The following is a 7,310-nucleotide window of genomic DNA, read 5'->3' as shown; positions in this document are numbered from 1 at the left end:
TAACAAAGTCTAACACTTAGGAACTGGTACTTTGGGCAAGGACTGTGGAGCGTGTTAGATGGATTTTTTTTCTTTTCTTCTTTTTTTGGTGGATAATCAATCCTATGAGATGCTGTTGTGGTTGTTAGGTGCCACTGAACTGCGTATACCATCCTCACAATCTCTGATACCAAGGCACCATCATTTCCTCCTTTTTCTAGACAGAGAACCCAGGGGGAAAATGCTCCTAAGTGACTTCCTCAAGGTGCAGAGCGGATAACAGGAATTTATGCAGAAGTTAAAAAAGTCTCAATGCCTGGGGCTCACTCCAGATCAACTAAAGCAGAAGTCTGGAGTGTGGTCTCCAGATGAAGTTTGATGGAAAGTACCTGAGTGTGTCCAGGATGGAGAACTGGAGGCAGATGTGTCCGTGGAGTAACAAGGGCTACAGAAGTAGTTAAGGCAGGGACACATGAACCTGAGTGGGTGTTGAGGTAGTGGATGAAGACAGCTGTCATGCATTGAGCGCGTCCTCCCAAAATAGGTGTCAGCTTGCCTTTCTCAGTGTTTTGAATGTAATGATGTCTGACGTATTCGAACTTGATCTGATATAAGGGGATTAGGGAGAAATGCAACCCCCTTAATCTTTTTACAGCTTTGATCTGATGTTAAGAGAGTTCCCCTGGACTGTGACTTGCAACACTTTTTATCTAATAGAAGATAAAGGAGACAGAAGGGAGCAGAGAGAGGGGTTTTCAGTGTCACCAGGAAAAAATTGCTGGGAATAAAGTCCTTTTCTTCAGGTAAACTCCTAGAAGCAGAGGACTTACAGAGGAAGGCCTGTCCCTGGAGCTAGCACCTTGGACTGGGACTTTCAGCCTCATAACCTATGACAGAGTAGATTCTGCTTTGTTAAAGCTGGTTACTTGTTACAGCAGCACTGGGGGACTAAGACAGCCGTGCTGTCTGGACTACTGGTGAGCAGTGGCCAGGAGGCACCTCTGGAAGCTTGAGGGGAAGGGCAACAATGTGATTTTTCTTTATGAGGAGGCAAAGATGGCCAGCTGACTACTTATGTGTGAATAGAGAGATAGAGGAAGAGAATGATACACCCATGTGTATCTATGACTGAATTATTTGTGTGGCCCTCCCATGTGTGTAAGGATGTGCGTATGTGAGAAGGTAAGCATGTGCGTGAGTGTATCTGCACGTGTGTGGAATTAGAAGAGCAGGTATTCTTTAGAGAATTCATTTATGTGCAAATGCAAGTATGCATGAGTGTGTATTATGAGAGAGTATGTGCAAGTATGGAATTGTATGAATATATAGGTATGTGCACTTGTATTTGACAATGTACATTATAATATGCATGCAGTTACATGTGAATGTGTATTTGAGGACATGTATGGTATCTAGAGTATGTGCTTATGCACATTTCTATGTATTTAATGATATTGTTTGATCATTTTCACATTCAGTTGAATCCCTTTTCTTGGGAATGGCAACATGTACACAAGTGTATGTTATTATATTTAACGCGAGAGAGAATATATGAATCCGGATTATGTGAGCACGTGTATGAACATGTATATCTATATTTGACGACATATGGGTGTTAGTGCATGTGTGTGTATGTGGTTGTATATATTTGAGTGTGTGAGTATGTGTGAATGTGTGTATAGGGAGGTGGGGAGGGGTGTTTGTGTGCCCATGTGTGAGCAATCATGTGAGAGATGATGTGTTAGTATGAGTAGGTGGGTTCTGCTGGTGTGTGGGTGCTTATGGTTGTGAATGCATGTGTGTGTGGTGTGTGCATGTTCGAATGTGTGTGCACGTGTGCAGGGGGTGGGCCTGGCCTGCAGAATAGGGAGCCTTGCCTTTGCTCTGACAGATGGCCCAGCAAATGAGCCCCACTCTGCCACCTGCCCGTTCGCCCTCCCGCAGGGCCGCCTTTCCTCCTTTCAGTGCTGCAGCCCTCCCTGACATTTGTCTCCTTTGGATTGGCCAGGGAAGGGGGATTAGGAGAGCCATAGCAGATCAGGAAAGCTTGAATCCAGCATGGGAGTGTCAGGGAGGTGGCTGGGGCTCGGTGTTCTTGTCTGTATGTACATCGTTGCATTGAGGCAAAGACCAGGCAGCTTGTGCCTGTGCCCGGGCTCCATCTGCAGGGTGGGCAGGCTGCCTAAGGTGAAGGGTCTGTGCTTTGCTGCTGAAGTTACCAGATGGCAAAGGGCTGGGGGGTGCCTATAAGGCCAGGCTGCCAAGAGCCAGGAGGTTTCAGGGCTCTGGAGATAGGCTGGGGAGGCACACATGTACCACTGTGGTGTTTTTAGGGGGCTTGTGTTTCTTCAGGGAGTTAAGCATATTTTACCATAAAAATTCGCATTTGGATTTTGTCTGTTTTTTAAAAATTTGATCACAAAGCTTTAGATTTTTTGTTTGTTTGTTTGTTTATACGAGGGGAGGTCCCGCACCTTGTAAGAAGACAAAACATCTTTTTAAGCCAGAAATACTATCAAGTTAGTTATAAAAGCATCTCCAAATAAAACAGAAATGTTAGTCGGATCTTTATGCTGTGAGTGGGCCCTTCTTTTACATGTGGATGTCTCCTCCTGTGACTGGTCTTCTAAACACTTGTTCTCTCTGATGATCTCAGAGTAAGAAGTGGCTCCTTTGTCCTTTTCTGTTGGAAACTCACAGCTTGGGGTGTCCCAAATGTCTCTTCTCTGCTGTCACAACAGCTCAGAGTCTCCATGGAGCAAACCCCAGGGCATGCATGTGAACCATGGCTGAAGGCAAGGACTCCAGAATCACTGTTTCCTTCTTGTGGAAAAAGGGAGACAGTGAGGCAGGGACAATCAACAAGTTTCCTGAACTCTTCATAGACCAAACACTATCGCTGCTCCAGAGAGCAGCTCGCTCCCTTCGAGAGCATCTCTGGGAATAGTGAGCGGGACCATGAAGCTGCCTTAGAAAGAAGTGGCATCTGCAGTCCCCAAATCCACCCAACCCCTGGCCCCAGCTCTCTCCCCGTGTGCACAGGGCTTGTCCCGGCATCATCAGCCTCAGAAACTCTCCATGCATGGGTGGGGTGGGATGGATTACCCAGTAAGCAGGGCAAGTGTACTTGTGCTGGCTTCCTCATCTGAAGTGAACAATTTCACATGTGCGAAGTGTAGGTAAGCCTGTGCTTGTCTCACTTACTGGATACCCTGTCCCAGTCAAGAATTGTAAATGCAAAAAAGAGGTTTTGATTCTGTAGGAAGCAGTGTGACTGGGAGAGAAACAGTTACCAGCCAGACCCAGAAGAGGATGTGCTGGAAAAAAATGTGAAATTGTTCACCACAGGTCAGTAAATATGCACAAGTCAGTCAGTCTGCACTTACCTTGCTTATTGGTAATCCGTGCAGCTTGCATGACTTCACTCAGCTTCCTCCAAGATTCCTGACCAGACGTGTCGTCCCCATGCCGTCCTCTCTCATGGTTCACCTCTTACTGTGACTTTTTCAATCTCGCCCAAGGCTCTAAACATCATTTACTTCTACACAGAAAATACTTATGTGCAAGTTATAAAAACAGCCTCAAATGAAACAGAAAATTTGATAAGCTGTGGCTCGTGCTGTATCGTCTGCCTAGGATGCCCCTCTGGTTCTTCTTCCTGCCGACACCTCACTTCTCCTCCAGGCTGAGCCAAGATGTCATCTCCTTTTGTCCTCCATGCTTCTGCTCAGATGATCTCTGCCTGGCTTTCTTTCCTTGAGGCCAGAAGGGCTGAATTTGATTCAGCACTATTGTCCTGGCATCCAGCACAGGGCAGGTGCGTGGCTGCTGAATGCAGGGGTGACAGCTCATGCCATAGCTTTCTTCAGGAATCTGCACCACAGGCACGAACCCATGACTCTTACCCTGGAAATCAAGGCTGATCGTCTGCTATTTGGTATTGCAGAGTGTGCATAAGTGGGTACATGATGACTCTAGTCTATTCAATGTATGTAGGGTCTTCATGTAAGTGAAGCATATGCAGGTTCTACTCAGGAAATAAAAGATATTGGATTGGAAGTCTCTAACCAGTCACTCAGCTTCTACAGTTTCATTTTCTGTTGCTTAGGTATCTAGAACACATCTTCAATAATATCATCTTTCCTGTGCCTCCCTCTTCTTTTAACATTGGTCCCCCTTCCACTTTTCAACTTTGTTCTGAGTACATGTAGATTCGAGGGAAAGACTGGCAGGTCAGCAATTCTGGGTCACATGCACTGGGAGCTGAGGACTAGGAAGGAACTTGTGCCCTTACAAAGCCCACTGCCATCAAGTTGCCTTAGACTCACAGCAGCCTCACATAGGAGAGGATGGAACTGCCCGTGTGGTTTCCATGGCTGTAAATCTGTATGGAAACAGTGGGTCTTATGTTGCTTCTGTGGAGGAGCTTGCTGATTTGAACTTCTTACCTTTTGTCTAGCAGCTGAATTCTTTAATTGCTGTGCCACCGGGGCCTCTACATACCCCAAAGAAAAATAGATACAGATACAGCTTTTCTTTTTTTTTTTTTAGATACCGCTTTTCTAATGCTTCTTATAAATAGGAACAGATGATGTGTTATGGAAGCACAGGGGAGAGAAACCATTTCCTTGGAAAACTTCTCTTTCAAGGTCTACTTCAAATGCCTCTCACTCTGTAAAGCCTTCCTTGGTTGCCTGGAAAAAAGTAGAGTAAGATTTTAAATGGGGACTTGGAGAAGAGTATTGAATAGGTTATGGACTGCCAATGAACAAACAAGTCTGTCTTGGAGGAAGTGTAACCAGGGTGCTCCTTAGGGACAAGGATCGTGAAGGCCGTCTTACATACTTTGGCCAAGTTGTCAGGAGAGACCAGTACTTAGAAAAAGACATTGTGCTGGAAAAGGCAGAGAGTCAGTGAAAGAAAGACCTTCAATGAGATGGATTGACATGGTGACTGCAACAACAGCCTTCAGCAAGATAAGGTAAGGTTTCAATCTGCTTTTCCTAGGGCTGCTATGAGTTGTAGTTGCCACTTAAAACAACAATAGCAAAAACAACAGCAACAAAGGGCTTTCAGACAGAGTGATCAGCATCTACAAAGACATGGAGGCTGGGAGACTGGGATTTAGGGGAGTGATTTGATGTGACTGGTGCATTTATTTGGGGTTGCTGTATGGGGGAGGAGGATAATAAGAAATGAAGCTTGAAGGAAGATGAGCTCGTTATCACGAAGAACCTTGAAAAGCATGCTAAACTTGAACCTTAAATCTATGCAGTGGGAGCTGCTGCAGAGCTGTAAGTAGATCTGCATTTTTCAGAGAACCCTCTGGTGACCTTGGAAACAGCTAGGTTGAGCAGAGAGGGAAGAGGTGCTTGGAACAGCAAAAGCAAGCTGCGAAGGATCTTGCCCAAGAGTATAGCAGCAGAACTGGGGAGGAGGTAGCTAGAGGGATCACTTGCTAAGGAGTCACTGCTTGAATGTGTGAAGAGAAAAGTGGATGACTTAGAATGTACTTAAGTGCCAGACAAAAACCTTGACTAAAGGTGGCTTGCATACACAGAGAGAAAGAAGCCATGTTCTCATGTAACTACATCTAGTAGTTGCAGGCAGGGTTCAGCTGTTAAGTGCTGTCAGAGGCAATACTTCTGACATTTTCTCATTGTGGTCACAGGATGGACTGTGAGTCATTTCGCCTATGTGCCAGGCAGGAAGAAAGCACTTACAACTTGTCTAATAGCTCCTTGAATCAGAAAATCCCACACTTTCAGAATTAGCCAAAGCAGACTTGTGCTTGGGATTCTTGGCTAGACCTTGGGCATATCATCAGCATTGTCAACAAGTGAGCTGAGGAATTCAATAAGTGAGATTATTATTATTATTGTTGTTATTGTTTCCACCCTAATCTCTGATAGGTTAGTGGTAAGGAGCTGCGCTGCAAACCTGAAGGAATGCAATTTGAATCCACCAGCTGCTTTATGGGAGAGAAAAAAAAAGATAAATCTCTTTCCATGAGATTTACTGCTCTGAAAACCCACTGGACGGTCAGCTTTGTGTTGGTTCTGACTTGATGATACACAACAACAAAAACAACATCAATCACTAAGCTGCTTGCTGAGAAGTGGAGAATGAAGAATGGGCCACCAGCTGTGAGAGCATGAGGTCAAGGAAGACTTCAGATTTGTCCCCTGCTGCCTTGGCTTGATGGTGGGCAGCACGGGTGGGTGCTGGTGGTAAAGGGAGTGACTTTGGTTTTGTCTACATAACTCAGACATCACCTTGGATGTCTCTACTCTGTAAGATCTGCATGAAATTTCCTTGAGTCTTCATTTAATGGATTCATTAAAAACAGATATGACCCTAAGAGTTCTTCTAAATTTCTAAATTTCTGGATAATTCATGGTCATCTCTGACTCTAACCTTAGTCTGAATGAGTTTAGTGTCCCTCATATGCTGTTTTTGTAAAAAACTGTGGGAGACCAGCTGTAGAATCCATCCCTTTTCCTTACTACCTCATTCTTGTTACACAGTATATACATGCTTAGTCATGTACACATGTAGTCATGTACACACAATACACACATCATTCTCTCAAGGAACGTGTGTGTGTGTGTGTGTAGAGACCTTCATTGAACCGTTATGAAGAAAGATCACTTTTAATACAAAAAAACTCAAACAAAACCAACCCCAAACATAGATAACTTAAAATTTGAGATTAGTGCTTTATCTTCATTTCATAGCCTTCGTAGTTTTTGTAACCTTCAACCAGGTTACTTGATCTTTCTCTCTCATTGCTCTCTATCTTTTTCTCTCTCAGGATTAATACCACAATTCATTCATTTCCATTCATTAATTCATGTTGCGTAACTTGTTGGCTTTCTTTTTTCTCTTTTTCTTTTCTAAATTTTATTATTTTTTGTATGTGTACCGTCAAATTGAATCTGACTGGTACAGGAAGAGATTGCCCTTCCTTCTCCGGCAGAGCATCTGGTGGATTTGAACCCCCTACCTCTGGGATTGCAGTGCAACTTCTTGCCACTAGGCCACCAGAGCCCCCTCTTGTTGGCTTTCTTGTGCTTTGTTTTTGATATTATAAATATTTCTTCAAACTTGGTTCTGGGGCTTGGCTAACCCCTTACTTAATTCAATGACTGCTGGTTTAAAGGCTTGGTTTAAGGCTTTTCCCCTCCCCAGACTCCTCCTGCCTGTTGAGGGAGAAAGATTTTTGATAGGTATGAGTGTGTTATGTTTGAAGACACCCCAGTACTCACATCTACCCTCATCATGGCAGGTGGGACGCAGTGCTGAGTGATGCTCCCTTACCTGGATTCCAT

The sequence above is a fragment of the Elephantulus edwardii genome, unplaced genomic scaffold (assembly GCF_000299155.1).
Source record: "Elephantulus edwardii isolate Elephantulus edwardi_28Jun2011 unplaced genomic scaffold, EleEdw1.0 scaffold00058, whole genome shotgun sequence".
Classification (NCBI taxonomy): Eukaryota; Metazoa; Chordata; class Mammalia; order Macroscelidea; family Macroscelididae; genus Elephantulus; species Elephantulus edwardii.
Note: the sequence above shows the minus strand (reverse complement) of the source record.